The sequence below is a fragment of the Lepisosteus platostomus genome, chromosome 23 (genome assembly GCF_059453375.1).
Source record: "Lepisosteus platostomus isolate fLepPlt1 chromosome 23, fLepPlt1.hap1, whole genome shotgun sequence".
In the NCBI taxonomy this organism is placed as follows: Eukaryota; Metazoa; Chordata; class Actinopteri; order Semionotiformes; family Lepisosteidae; genus Lepisosteus; species Lepisosteus platostomus.
In genome coordinates, this window is record NC_142633.1 from 8,896,643 (window position 1) to 8,912,566 (window position 15,924).

The following is a 15,924-nucleotide window of genomic DNA, read 5'->3' on the forward strand; positions in this document are numbered from 1 at the left end:
TTAAGCAGGTGTTTTGTAAAATTAAGCAATAGGTCACTTGCGAGCAACATTTGAGCATGCCGCAGGCCTCAAGGACCAGAGCTCTCTTCTCTAAACATGATTTTTTAACATTTTGTCTTAACGTAGATGTCTTCCCAATCTTTAGAAACTGGTGACCTATAAGACTGTCTGGACTGGGGGGTCTCCAGGACTGGGGTTGGAGAACCCCACTGTAGTCTGACAACCCACATCCATAAGCACTGCTGTAAAACATCTGAGAATCTGTATTTTTCAACAAGAAAGTAAGGATTCCTTTCCGAAATCCTACGCCTCAGGTCTGAACATGACCTTTGAACATGCCAGATGTTTCACTTTTTCCAACTAGAAACAATATGTTTGATGCAGATTTCACTATTACAGAACCAACCACTAGAACAGGGATGTCCAGCACTCTTAATAATCAGTAATAATAAATCAGTCAATAATACAGTTGTTGTCAATATGTTTTCCAGAACAACAGTTTAGGACCTGGAAATAAGGTTTGATTTGTCCAGTTAAATAAATAACTAACTCAATCAAGCAGATGCAAGAACAAAAATCCAAAAAGTTCTGTAAACCGGGGTAGGTGCTTTGGACAGCCCTGTACTAAAGCAAGCGACAATTATTTTAGGTTTTCTACCGGTTAAGCAATAACATGAAAGCACCCTCATCCTTCCAGTACACCTGAAGTGCAAGGCCTCTGACTGTAGATAGCAACAGAGAATAGGCTCGATACTTGACCATTTATAACACTAAACAAAGTAAAAAGTGGGTTTAAATTAAAAAACCATTACAATCAAACAGAAAAATCCATACGGCGAAACAATGGATTCTATCAATACTTCTGGATTCTGGCAGGTTGGGTTACATCAATATTTTACAAATTAACAAAGATTAGGAAGCCCAGCCTCAGAGGGTTATAAGGTTCTGTAACAGACTCACAGCATTTGTGTGTGCAACAGCACACAGCAATTTAAAAACCCAGAGCCAACTTTGCTATTTTTCCCAGAGCATGTGAACTTGTGAATATCATTGAGAAAGAAAGGCGAAGGCTGGGAGATGGAAGATGTTCCTCTGGCTGGAGGGATGCCTGCCACAGGTGGCTCTTCCTTCAGAAAGTCACCAGGCAAAAAGGCCCCACTAGGAAACAGGCACAGAGCTGCTGACTGCGACTGTGTTTATACATTATTTATACGCACTCCCTCCCTTTTCAAATAAAAAGACATTTTACATATCCCTATTCCCAATAGGTGTACAGTTTCAGCATGCCAAAAATTAATATGCAATTCCCAATCATTTTTTCCTATATGAAGGGTACTCAGATTTGACTCCTAAAGCAGTGCTCGACAGACTGATCTTCTACAGTATCTTCTCATATGCTAAGAAGTAAAGAAAGGTATTCACTTGGTTTCAATCTATAAAACTCTGAATACTGAATGTGCTAAAAAAAAAACATCCATCCGTTTTCTAGACACTTCTTCCAAATTCAAACGGCACAACGCAGGGTACACACTGGACAGGACTCCAGTCCATTGTAGGGCACACACAGACACAGATACACTCACACCAGGGCCAATTATCCCACCCGTATGTCTCTGGACTATGGGCATGGGGAGACTCTACAATCTACACACAGATAGCACCCTAAGTCAGGAATTGAACCCACAGCCCCAGCACTGCAAGGCAGAAATGCTTACGGTAGCACAGTGTCATCCACTGAAAACGTTAAAAAATCCAGACACTGAAAATCTTGAATATGCTAAAAAAAACTTTAAAATGATATTAAGCACACACCCATAATCTGATCACACACACACATATATATAAACACGCACATATATTCCTACTCATACAGACTCACATTTGCATATACCAAAGTTAAAGAGATGAACCCAAGCAATAAAAGCAAGTCCTCCATACTTCTCAGCAAGCAGTCTGGCAAGGTCATTGCAATTGTAGCTTCCCAGGTGAATTTGTCAGAGTATGACAATTAAAAGGGGTGTGATCAGATAACGAGCCACTTCCGGAGAGGCCAGGCGCAGTGTCTGGAGCTGTCCGTCACAGACCGCAGCCAGAGACGGGCTGAGATCCAAGCAAAGCCCAGGGAGAATCCCTGCTCCCCCTCTTCACTTCCAAAGGACCTTTAAGGATCAAAGCCTTGCACTGAAAAAGGCACCTACAAACACAGAAGAGTTTCGAACAACAAGACGCCGCCTGCCCTGCCACTGACGTACAGCCTGATTGCCTGTGATTGATCCAAAGGAAATCCTGAGATAGCTTCTTGATGAATCTCACCGAATCAACACCTACGGCCACAGCTTGGTAGCTTTTCTTCCATTCCCTGTGAAGGAATGCCTCCTGCCTTTGCTCTTGCATTTTGCTTTATTTTTCTGACCTGGGGCTTTGCTGTCTGTACACAGCTGCGGGCTGCCTGAGGAAGGCCTCGCAGAGGAAGGGGTTCCTTGACTACACAGAGAAGATCTCCGGAGCCTGCCCCAGAATCGCAGAAGGCAGACACAAATGAGGTTTTATTTTGCGGCTGCTTGTTAACTTACTGCAGCTAACCTTGTCAGCGAGTCGGTAGCTGGAATACAACAGCCCTGACCTTCTGTTCCTCCCATTTAATCCTAGGCCTGCCTAAGCCAGCGCACACAGCACCAGAAAGCCTTGTGTTTGAGTTACTCCGCGGGCATGCACGAAATCACAATGGGGAATAAACATATCAAATGAAGGATTTATGCTCCAGAAAAAAAGGCTCTTGTCTGAGAACAAAACGGTAAAAGAGCATGTCTGAAAAAAGACAAAGTGGAATACTGTATTTTATTTGTTTTGAAATTCACTGTCAAATAAAAAAGGGCAAAATCTGTACTGGAAAATCCTTTGCAAGTCTGGTAAGTGTCTGAAGATGTAAATTACTGTGTTCATAGTCGCATAAAATGGAAAGTACATACCTATTATAAATATAATTTATTGTCTGCGATTCAGTCTTAACAGATAGGAAATACCATTCAATAAATTACTGTATTGTAACTAATGATCCCACTTACAGCTATTGAGTAGAACAGACCACACTGCCATTCTTCACAAGCTGGCACAAGACATCTGCACTGGTGTTTACAAACAGACAGGCAGCTTTGCTCTGTATTTCCCCAGCTCTGCGCTGCGAATGTATCAACACTCGCAGCCTCCGATCAAATCGTATTACTCTACACTTTAAAGGGACCGCAGTGTCTAGACACACCGGAACAAACACTAATTCTTGGGGATAGAATTCCATTTCCCGGAGCGCCAGGCCAGCTACTCTGCAGCGCGGGTTCGTGACAAAACCCGGGAAATGAGGTCTGAGCCAGCTGAGGATGGAGGCGGTTCACTGCACTTACGACGGTCTCTTTAGGTCTTAGACATTACCTGCTGGATGCCTACAAAAGCCAAGGAAATCTGTGGCGAACGGGTTTTTAAAAACCGAGATGATTCGGAAGACCATTTCAGCTGCAGGGTTCTGGATATTCCACAGGAGTATCCAGCAGGACCACGTATTCAAGATGGGCTGGAGAAGGAAACTGTAGTAAAGTGATAGATATATATAAATAACTGTATCAGTATTATTTGGAATTCCAAGTAATAGTCCATCAGATGGCTCTACCCCATTTTCCTAAGTTGTAGGAGTCACCCGGCTGTTATAGTTTTGGCGCCAGAAGGCGAAGGAGAAAACCGGGAAGAACTGGGGAGCTCGAGGACAGTTGAAGAGAGTTAGCGTGAGAGTGAGCTGTCCGATCGGTAGCGTAATGTTGTGCACAACCAAACTTTAATATATATATATGTAGTTCAGGTGGGTAGCTGCGTCAGCATGCGTAGGCTGCAAAGGATTTATTCCATGCTGAAAAAAAGAAGAAAGAGAACACAACGTTTCGGCCGTGGAGCCTTCTTCAGGTGTGAAGAAGGCTCCTGAAGAGCCTGAAAAAGGCTCCATGGCCAAAACGTTGTGTTCTCTTTCTTCTTTTTTTCAGCATGGAATAAACCTATTACTTGTTCCTTTAATATACATAGTTCACTGCCCCACCCCTGCCTCCGTGTCATTCTCTGCTTCATGTGAAGATGCAACAGAAACAATTGTCCTAACGAATTCCTCAACCTTCTCCAGCCACCACGTCCCAACACGAAGGGGCTGGCTTGTCTTCCCAGGGCTCCCTTCTCTATCACTGCTGTGGCAGGATGAGGTAAGCAGCAAGGATTACTGACAATCACAAAGACAATCACTGGTTGATTCAGTATAATGGAATAATACTGCTGCCCTGGATAACTCCGGAGTAATTTGATCCCACTAGGCTGCAAAGCGAGCTGGCATTTACTTAGACAATCATGTAAATATTAAGCTCCCAACAATCCACTGAGGCATGCATGCGCATAACGGCCTTGAGCAGCAATCAGGACTTTTCTTTTCTTTTATCTAGTAAGCAAGCCCTGGGTCCATTACAACACGGGCTCACAAAGGCCTGACCTCTCCGTTGCATGAAAAAGGTAGAAATCCATTCCTCTGTCCCTGAATCACTTCGCACCTCAGTGAACACAAGACAGAAGGAAAAAAGGAAAAGAGGAAGGGGAGGGGGGGGGAAAAAGAGCAAAGAGAAAAAAAATCGAAGGCACACAAGCTGGGTTCAATTTAGAAGTTCCCACAGGAGGCCTAGTGACCTGTGTCTGTTAAAATAGAGGTCAGGTAATTATGAACAGGCACCTGCGTCACCAGAATATACTGGAAACCCCTGCATCAACGCTACGGAGTCTGGGAGAAGAAACGGAAAGAGATCCAGGCAGCTCTGCCGGACGACGCAGGGGCCGCCCGCCGGGAAGCGGAACGGACACAACACAAGCTCCGAACTGAGCATCGGGATCTGCTTGTTTTGGCACACGGTGCACATACAAAAACAAACACGGAAAATTTGGTCCAAAATCATGACTCCTGTAATTATTAAGCTCCCCGCTGGCCCCAGTGTCTCTTTAAATGCCTCTTTTCAAGAGGGTGTCAGCTATTTTTAAATTATTGTTGCCGTTTAAAAATCCACTGAGGTAACTGGAGAAGCTTCCATTCAGAATAGCCTGCAGTAAGTACATGTAAAACTAAGTATTGCCTCCTGACTATTTAACATAATGGTCTGCTTGAAGATAAAAGCACAGTTCTGCTGTATAGGCAAATAACGCAAATGGAGGGTCACCAGTTCAGGGCTCAGTCAAGCCGAGCTGTCCATCTAAGAACCGATTATTTTATTATTCGGATTGAACTTCCGGAGACGGAACTGAACAATTCCGATTGCGATGATTTAGCTTTTCCATTAAGAGAAAAAGAGCTTTCTTTTCCACTGACTGCCCTGAGTAGGTGATCTCAGTAGACAGTGAACATTCCCGCAAATATTTATCTTCCAAGGTGAGTACATTTAATTAAACAGAGCTACGAAAGACATCCCAGCTACAGTACGGGCTCAAATTAAAATAAACGTTTCAATCAAAAACAGCCTGGTGTTCGATTAGGCAAAATCTCAAAGCACAGGCCTGTGCAAAAGAATTCTTTCCACTATTGACAACTGAATAGGTCTACTTAATTTCTTTCCACAAGAGGGGGAATGCATTAAAATAAAATCTTTAGAAATCAAGCACCTGTTCTCCAGTTTGAAGAATTAAATCATTTTAATCAGCACCATTCTAATCCTTACAAGAAAGCTTAATCCCAGCGATCAGGATGGTCTTCGGGGAACCCAAAGGTCTGAGTACAGCGCACCACTGAAATGGCTTGGGTGTGAAAAGAGAAGCTTGAGTAGATCTTCAGGCTCTCCGAGGAGAAGGGGTGTGGGTCTGCCGACAGGGGCTGTAATCCAGCTCCAAACTCTGGGATCAATGGCTCAGCAACAACTGTCGGCGATTTGAATGACAAAGCATGTGGCGAGAAACAGAATCTGGCTAAACAACAAACCTAGAGGACTTTCATTGCTGCCAGGTGCGATTAAAACCGGACATCTTGAAATCTAGAAGACAAAACAGGCTTGAAACAACTGGCAATGCTGATAAGGAAGTTGTTTTAAAAGAAAGCAACTTACTTAAACGACAGGAAGATCTAAACTGCAGACACATATAATGGTGTTTTTTTTCCATTCTAACACTTCCAGACTTTAGACTCACAGTTCATAATTTAGAAACCTTTTACAGCATAATGGTGCTGAAGACTAGGTCCCTATGAAAACTACTGGGATGCTTTTTACTCCTAGAGCAATAAAAAGTCTGCTTCTGCCTTTTATTGTAATGCACTTCGAACAGATGTGTGAGCCTCATGCAATGTTTCTTTTTGTAAGCAGTTCTGGAAATACACAGAGGGAATAATCACAGTCTGCTCCCTTTGCATGACTGGGGAGAATAAAATTGCAAATATTACCACCTACATCTTGGCACGCGGTTACTCTGAACGAGGAAAGCAAAGTGTAGTCAAAAACTAATATAATCTACCACAGGTCAAATCATTGCCTGACCTCACCACTAGGAACTGTTTGAAAACCTAAAGAAATACAATTACATTAATCTTCAGATACAAACTAAAATTGCTTGGAAATATTAATGTCATATCCAGCTCACGTCTGCTTTCCAGCCAGAGCTTGGGGATGAGCACAGTGCATGGCAGGGGGTCATACTTCAGTTAGGGATTTTAAATGATGTTTTATCAATAAGCAATAAGCATGGTGTGTTAGCAACACATTTATCTGTGAGAATCCCCTACATTACCTTTATATTCTCGATTAAGTATGGATTATACTGTGTCTGAAGGTTGTATTTAGTAACCTGTATCATTTGTTTCATTTTATTAAGCTCTTCTGAGTGCACACAGATGTGTGTAACACAACTTTAAACTCTTTGATCAACAAGTTACTTGAGCAGATAAAAAAAAAACATTAGTTCTGACCGGTTCTTTTTTGTGTGTGATGGAAAAAAAAGATGGATACTTTAAACAATTAAATGAATACAATCATGTATAAAAAAGAAGGGTCACGCTTTGAGGAAACTACCCCTGGCACCTGGCTCTAATAGAGTTACTTGCGAAGGAGTGAGGTTAATTCCCCAGCCTGGCAAGGCCTGGAGCTTCAGAGGACAGAGTGGCAGCAAGTATCTGTGTCTCAGACCCTGAACTGGAGGAAGAGGTCAGAATATGCATGGATGGAGTAGGCAGCAGCGGTACCCACAGGCAGTGCAACAGGGTATCTGAAATCACACTGACTTCATTCTGAATGTCACTGGTCAGGAATATCGATAGAGAGTCAGCTCAGATTGTCACACATGTGGTCCGGTTTGATAAAGGACTGCGAGAATGGATTGGGGGACAAATATAAGTCAGGCTGCACTGCTTGTATAAAAACAGAATTGTAGCTATGCTCAGGCAATACATCGGCAGTCCTGAGCGAATATTCTGACGGACAATAAGGATGAAAAAAAGCTCAGTTTATGCTTAACGGGAGCGGATTCTCTCAAGATGCTGTGGTTACGAGCTAAGACATCCCTCTCTCCCTGTTTCGCTTATTCTTGTATTGCATAACTCAGATGGTGGAGTCTTCTGCTTTGATAAACGCAGCAAAAATAAATTGGCGACTTCTGAAAAATAGCTTCTTGGAGAATATATTAGAAAAGGCCTCTTCAGCTGCCAAGTATTAGTCTAATCATCTCAGTTTTTTTTTTTACTCTTCCGTTCTCTCACTCCCGATATCAGACGCAGACGTGGTCCCCTTGAAGAGCGCAGGATTCACAAAGAAAAGGACTTCAGTGGCCTCTCTCTCTCCCGCAGCGACGATAGGGGAACGGCTCATCCTAATTGATCCAGACTGTAATAACTCCTCCTGCCCTCAAGAGAGAGGCAAAACTCCTCCAGTTCTCCCCCCCTCCGTGCGGCTCCATCGCTTTCTTCTCTCAGCTGCTTTAGTTTATAATCTGTACGTACACACTTATTATACCAGACTCTGGAGCTGCTGCCTCTTTTAGAGGCTTTTTTTTTCAGGGGGATTGTTTTGTAAGAGGAAAGAAAAGTTTGTTCTGTACTTAATACCAAGATCGCTCCATTGTTCATCCCCGTTCCTAATCCATGCTTTGTTGTTTTCCATAGCAGCAACACAATACGGAATTAGTATCTCGCTTTCAGCATTTCAATAATCATGTAAAACAGGTATCCATAATCCTGGCTTAAAGCTTAATTGGAAGAGTTTAACTCTTTTCCCTGTGTATTAAACTGTTGGTGATTGAAACAGAACTAGACTGCAACACTCTACATCGTAAAGAAATTGCACCCTCAATTGTACCACTTGAGGATCAAAGTTGGTAACAGTAGAGCTGGTGAAGAGTTTACATGGGCATAGCACTTTTCATTCGAATTCATGATCCCTTTTTTGTTACAAAAAAGCCACAACAAATGACTCTGGTTCACTATATCATTCGTGCTTCACAAAATCTAGACCAGGCAAACAGCCTGTGAGGGGAATCGAGGGGAGTGGGAAAGTTCTTTATTTGAGGTGGAAATTTGGACAGTTCAGATTACATCTATTTATATCTGTAGTTCTTTGGAGTAATGAAACACATGCTATGCTATATGATGGCATCAGCATATCACCGACATGCTAAATTATATCATTACAATACAGTAGGTTATAAATACTGTACATGTACTGTACTGTAGTCTTATTTAACGTCCTTGTTTTTGTCAGAAGAATTCTATCAAGTTAAACAAGTCCTTCCCTTTCTAATCTCATGTTGGTTGGCTCATAAAATACCCCTTTTTTCCCAAATATTCTTCTAATTTGGCTCTAACCCTAATTTCTGTATCTCTACCAGTAAGAGAAGTCAGTGATTGGTCTGTGGATTTTCTGGTTCAGTCCTGTCTATGTCGATGGGTGTTACATCTGTGATTCTCCAATCTGTGGGTACTGCTCCCATTCCAAGTGAGAGATGGAATATCCCAGCTGGGGGTCTATGAATAACAATCCCCATTTTCTTTAGAGCAACTGTGAAAATGCCTTCAGGTCACCAGCAATTTATTTCAACCATCCCAGCCCCTCTAGAACCTGCTGAAATTACCCTGTACTGCTAGAGCTTGTTCAATAGTACAGGGCATATTATTGCCATCTCTGTGAAATATTCATTGAGCATATGAACTATATCCTTATTATCTCCTATTATTACTCCCCTATTATTTCAAAAAACTATCTACTCCTACATTTACTGTTCTTTTACAACTGTGGCACCACAAACCAAGCTTTACATGATTGTTTTCCCCCGGTTCCATCATTTTTCTGTCTCCTTGGCAAATCAAATATGCTTTTTCGACTGCTATTGTATATTTATATACTAATCTCCAAAAGTGGAGGACACTTTTTATGCTTCCTGCAGTCCTCTCTTCCTTCTTTCGTTTTCCTTAATATTTCCATTAGACCATTAATGCAGGCCACATTTTCCTGGACTTCGCTGTGTTAGGAATGAAAGAGCTGTGAGCCTTTACCGCTCTGTTTTTGAAGTATACCCATCCTTCTTCCAGGAGTGGGTCTCCATAAGCCCTCCCATTTCCTCCAGGCTGCCAGTGCCCAGATCTGTCAGTGGGCTACTGTACATTAGAGCTAAATTAGAGGAATGCTTGGAAAACTCCTGGGAAAACGGGGCAGGTCAGCGAGCTGGGTCTCCAGCCCGCAGATCTCGGACTCAAGGTGCTCCGCCAGCCCACAGCACTCCCAGGTGAGCTCTCCCAGGACGTGTCTATCCAGAAAGCCAGCCATCCTGCACACCACACACTGCCAGAGCCTCAAAGTGCTATTCCAACAGGCACCCTGCCTCTTCATTAAACACCCTTAAGTTCTTTCTTCGATTACTAGACATCTTTGTTAACCCAGGGGATGAAGTACTGTATGTGATGTTTGACGTATGGATTGCTACTACTATAGTGTATATGGGCAGATCATGGAAAACGGGAGAGTGAGATTGCATCTGACTGCTTACTGACTTCACACAAAAACTGTTGCTTCTGCGAAGGCAAAAATAAACATGCTGGGGAAAATTCCTTCCTCCTGAGGGCGGTCAGACAAGTTCCAGGAGAATTAGCTTATTTTATTTTTCCCTAAAACTGGAATTGAACACAATAAAAAACAACAACACAGAACTGAACAGACCGAACACTGACCGACGCTCCTTTTCCCAGATACTTCCTGTTCCTAATTTCCCCATGTGACAGAACAGACTGGAACCTGAGACTGGAACCTTAGGTCTGACTAAGGAACACAACAGCCTGACGTACAGGTTTCATTCTTACAGCCCTTCATCAAACTGGACCAAATGTGTGAGAATCCGAGCTGCCCTTCTAAGGATGTTCATGACTGAAGTGTCACGTCCCGCACTCGCCCTCGCAAACCCCATCACATTCCCAAACCCACTGTTTCACGCTCCCATTCCTGACTGAGCCCATCACATTCCCACAGGCACTGTATTTCACAGAGTCTCACTCCTGGACCAATTACCCAACCACGTTCCTCTCCCTTCACTATTTAAAGTTCCCTCACGCACCAAACCTTGCTCACTATTGAAAAGCCTCCTTTAGCGTTTTCTAGTGCGGATTATTTTCTTGCTGGATTTTTTTGGACTGAACTCTTCCCTTTTGATCTCATCTCTCGGATTTCGCCTTTCGGATTGTCTTCTCGGTTTGTCTCGGCCCTTTCTGGTTCACGGATCTCCAGCTTCGCCTCTCGACCTTGGTTCTGGATTACGATTTCGGATCGTTTGCCTCTGCATCCCGCAGAATTCACGGCTACGCACAGGGTCCCCGGAGAACTACCTGGTGGAACCCCGACATAAAGGCATTCAGATTGAAGTCGGTGTGATTCCACAAGACCCGTCGCAGAGCACACGGTGTCCTCAGATTTCTGGTTAAGAACTGAAATATACTGTCCTCTTGCAGTGTTAAACAAAGAAGATTATTCCTGGTGACAAGGCATTAAAATTGTAGGATCCCATTGTGAGTCTGACTCAAAGAACATTCCCGCACTCGATCAGCTCCAGTTCAGTTCGGGACAGACTTGGGATGACTCATGCAGGAAACAATAAAAACAATTTGTAAGGAGCTGATGGACCCACTGCACATTAAGGTCTAAGTCTCAAACAGAATTACCTTCTCAGTCTTTCTTCTCTTGAGGTCCCAGGTTCAAATGCAGCTCAGATCATAATTATAAAGGGCTAGGCAGCTACTACTCAGTTACCCAGTAGTCCTCCCAAATTATAACATATATTATGATACACTACTATGCAAATTGCACAGAGCCATTTTAAGCTGTGAATATATAGCTTTTCATTCCTTCTCCTGTGCAAGGCTCTCCTGACAGCTCTTTGGGAGTGCAAAAGGAAATGTATCAACTCGTTATATTCACAGTTTACAGAAGAAGACTGGAGATGAGTTGTTTTAATGACCATGACCTGGCCGAGATAGGTTTCATACATCTTAAGCAATGCCATTCTGTGGGTGCAACTGAGTTTCAGAGTCCTTACTGTTTTACTTTGAGGAGTTCGACAGCCAGGTCTGTTTGATCTTGGAAAGGATAAAGCATTAATGCCTTCCCAGTGTGGTGTCCTTCCTAAAAGAGATTTTAATCTCAACAGGACTGTCCAGTAAAATAGAGGTCATATTGACGGGGCATTCAGGAAAGAAAACCAGCTGGTTTTGACCTGAATAGTGTTCTTAGCTTCTTCCTCCAGGAGGGTTTTATATCCTCCTAACCTTGGCATTTCTCTGCTTTATCCCTTAAATTCACACTCCTCATCAGTAAAATGGCAGAAGGCTACAATGCATTATAAAGCCTGAAATCCATTTTTTAAAACGTAGAATTGCCAATTATTTTTGGTTATACCCGCTTGATTTTGAGTAGCCAGCTGTGCGTTTTTCACTTCTCGGCTCGCACCTACAAACCCTGCGAGCGCACACGGGGGAGAGTGAGGAACTGTCGGCCCACTCCCCCGATCTGCCCACCTTCAAGCTTCTTGTCTTTTAACACGTCCCTGGAAGGTGACCTCGTACCACTGGAGGAAATCGGCAGCCCTCACTCACGCCAATTAGAAGTGCCCAAGATGCTGCAGAACTCGCTGTGATCCGACAGAGCCCTAGCAGACTAATCCTATCCGGTGCTCAGACAACTGCGTACTGCTTGGGGAATCCCAGTCACAGTCAGCTAGTGCCATGGCCCAGGGCTTGGACCTGGGGTCACACAACTCAAAGTGTGCTTATTTGAGCACTGTTCCAGAGGTGCCATCCTGCGACGAATGTTTAAGCTCTCCATCAGGAGGACAGAAACTGAACTGGAACCTGTTATCAACCATTTAATTCGGTTTCCATTAAAGCATGCTTAAAGACACAAAGAAAAGAATCGGGGATATTAAGTGACGAGTTTCATGGATCATCAAAGTCACAGATCGCCCAACAAAAACCACAGGACTACACGCTGTGAAACAAAAGTGAAATTGTAACAAGGTGCTGTTCTGAAAGGTAGTTTTGATGTACAGCATGTTTATGAATAAAAACCTACAGGTTTGTGTGACGTTTGGAAAAATGAAAAAATATAGCCCAACATTCATCACAGTCACTGAAATCAAAGTATTGTCTAGCCCTAAATATAAAATCAGGAGAGAGCAGTATTTAACATGTGCTATAATCATATATGCCAATTACCTTGCTCAGACATTGTGGATGTCACAATCAAACTGAAGAGCAATCCTTTAAGACAAGTCACGTTTTTACATTTTTGGACCCAAGATTTCCTTTTCTCCTGTACTGCGAGTTTGCTTTCTTTCTTGTTTATTTAAAAAATTAACAGTCACAGCAGTGCCTGCTAAATAAATTGTCAAGTGCTGCCCCAGATTCCCGTTTTAATCTCGCTTTGGCAATTTAAGAGCGGGGCGCAGCATGCATACATATCACCAGCTCTGGAGCTCGAAACTGTCCCCTCCCTTTCAGCCTGGTTTAGTATTTTGTACAGATCAGTTTATCTAATTTTCCAGTAAATGCTTGAAATGTATTCCTGCACACTTTCCCCCATTAAATGCTCGCTGGGGAATTGAAAAAAAATAAAAAAAATGAGAGATAAGCTCTCTACCTTCCTGCACCACCTTCAGTCATTCTTCTGTTCAAGCCTGACAACGTCCCTGTACAAAGGCAATGTGAACCAAAGCCATTTGTTACATTTATATCTACATTTATGCTTTTTTACATAAAATGTCTCTCTGTTGTGTAAAAGCTTAAGAATACTTAAGGCTGTTGTCTCAAAAGCAAGTACCATTTAATACAAAGAAAATTCCAACTCCAGTTTCTCATACCACTCAAAATATAATCAAATACTTTTTCAATCTTTTTGTCCCTTACATTTGCATTCTTTCACTTTTGAGTTTTTAGCTGCTTTTTTTTAGCATACCATGAGAACTGTATGATAGAGCTTTTGCTTGCACTAATGTTAACTGCCAAATAAACTGTCTTAGATGTGCTGAAGATAACGGAAACTTGGTGCTGCCTGCAACTGTACTGCCTTTGAAAATGTCACAACTTGACCAAAAATCAAGAAACATTCGAAATCAATAAACATGCAAAACTATCTTACGAACAAGATAGATTACATGTCATTTCCACTAAAAGTCACACAATCCTTTGCAAAAAAAGTCCTTAATTCTTCTCAGCAGGCCCTCTGTGAGTCATATCTTCAGTAATATCTACATGACGAGCATGAAAGAAAAATCCTTGCTTTAAATTCTTCTAGTGAAGAATATGCAGGTTAAAATTGAATAGAGAATGTCGTATGTTGTGCCTGTTGGTTTAAACAACAGAAATACTCTTAGATGTCGGGAATATTTGAGGGATTATCACATATTACAGCGAAGATAAACTGAAACTTAATAATTCCAGTCTCTGGCAACCCTGAGCCAGGTGAAACAACTGCAATACATATACTAGGACACCATATACACAATACAGTACTGGGGTCTTCAAGGACTATAGCCAGTTCTATAGGTCTCAGCTGTCAAATACCAAAGACAGCATTTTTAATCATTTCTGTTTCATATGATGAAAAAGTATTTCAAGACATTTGCCAGCAAATATATGTCACCCAGCCTTCTGTAGAAAACACTGCCTACTTCTAAACTCTTATGTTTATTTATTTAACAGTCTATGACATCCCTTTAGTTGCAATGTAGCTCCGGTCACATCAGGAAAACGAGCTGCAGAGCCAGTTCAAGTAAAGCATGTTAGGCAGCTGAGGTTGGTGCTGCAGACTCCTGTTCTCTGGCCATGTGGGGAAACGTTCTGCTGATTGCTGGAGAACTGTTCTGAGACAAGTTACTCTGGTAAGGGGGGAGCCCTCAGATGCAGCTATTTTAAATCAGGAGCGAAGCACCGGTTGCTTTTTTTTTTTCACACGGATAGATGTCGGGCTGCAGCTCTGTGAAAAGCCGGAGGGACAGGAGGGAAGAACAAGACTCTGGGTTCACCAGCGCCGTGGAGGCAGAGGGGTGCTTTCCCCAAAATCTCCCACATCCCGGCAACACCAGTCATTTCTTTACACAACAATCCCATCGGAAGGCTTGTCACTGTGGAAAGAGCCTAAAGCAAGCGCTGAAACGCCATCCAGAATAAACCCTTAGAAAAAGGTTTACAGCTTTGTCACACTGCATCCGATGCCAAGAGAAAAATGACACAAAAGTGACAGGTACTGCAGCCACAATTAAGGGTGTGCTGAGCCTGTTTATCTGCTAAGGGAAGTGATTCTCCCTATTTCTGCAGTCTAGGTTCTGCCCCTTTAAAAAGCTCCTAAGGAGCCTCGTATTAATTAAAACAGGAGGAACACTGTTAAGATTTATTTTTAAATTATAAAATGAGTTGCTTTCTTTGCTTCCTATCCTCTGATGACACAACCGCCTGTCGGTTAAAGTCTAGAACCACGTGTGCTTCATTGGGATCAATTGTATTAAAAATGCAATGCTTTCTCCAGCAGCTTATGAATTTCCTTGGAGAAACTTCGCAATAGCAATCAGCTAAAATCCCTCCAGCTTTAAGCAGCTAAATAATGTTTAGTTCCAATCTCCTGCAAGTCCCAGTGAAACGTGCAATATCGCAAAGCAGAATGAATGTGAACTAGAAATAAAACCTGGAAATAAAGGAAGACACCGTCTCAGTTCCATTAAATGATAGGTGTGCTGAAAAGAAAATTATATTGGTTGAAAAAAACAAAGGAAAAAGAGCTCATTTAAAACAGATAGCTTTTAGGTCAAGCAGGAGGACCAAGCTGCCTATGTGATTTCCAGGACCAACACGCAATTAAGTTAATTTTAACTTTATGCACAAGAAAAAGGTTACAGTTTATACCTCCTGAACTTTTGTTTGTTCGCTACAAAACAGCCTTCAGTGTCCAAGCAAGTGTCATAGAAAACACAAGATATTTGCATTCTTGCATGTCAACTAAAACACATAAAGCTTAATATTACAGTTTAGTAACATACCTGCTTATAAGACAGATATTATTTAGAACTTTTCCAAAAAGAAAACACCCAAAATGCTAAATATTACTTTCTCAAATGTTGCATGACTTGATATGAGTTAGCCCACTTCCAAACCTTCGTACATCATCTTGACTACTGTATGACAGCTCAATTATTAATAAAATCAACAAGCAGCCTCAATATTTTATCAACTACATAACATATCCCACACACAATAAAAATTATAACAGTATTTTTCTACTTCAGAGAAAAGACATAGACAAGAGTGTTTTCTGCGTATTTAGATCTGCAATAGCTTGACCATGGAAAATTGTCAAAATATATAAAAAGGATTCAACTTAAATCAATAAGAAAATTATGTCTTATATGTAAAAA

General features: G+C 42.1%; 1 protein-coding gene across 9 annotated transcripts in view; it reads right to left on the bottom strand.

Moving 5' to 3' along the window:
* Nucleotides 1-15,924, bottom strand: part of LOC148641991 (calmodulin-binding transcription activator 1-like) — a 442,365-nt gene that overhangs the window by 385,532 nt on the left and 40,909 nt on the right. The window lies entirely within an intron of this gene.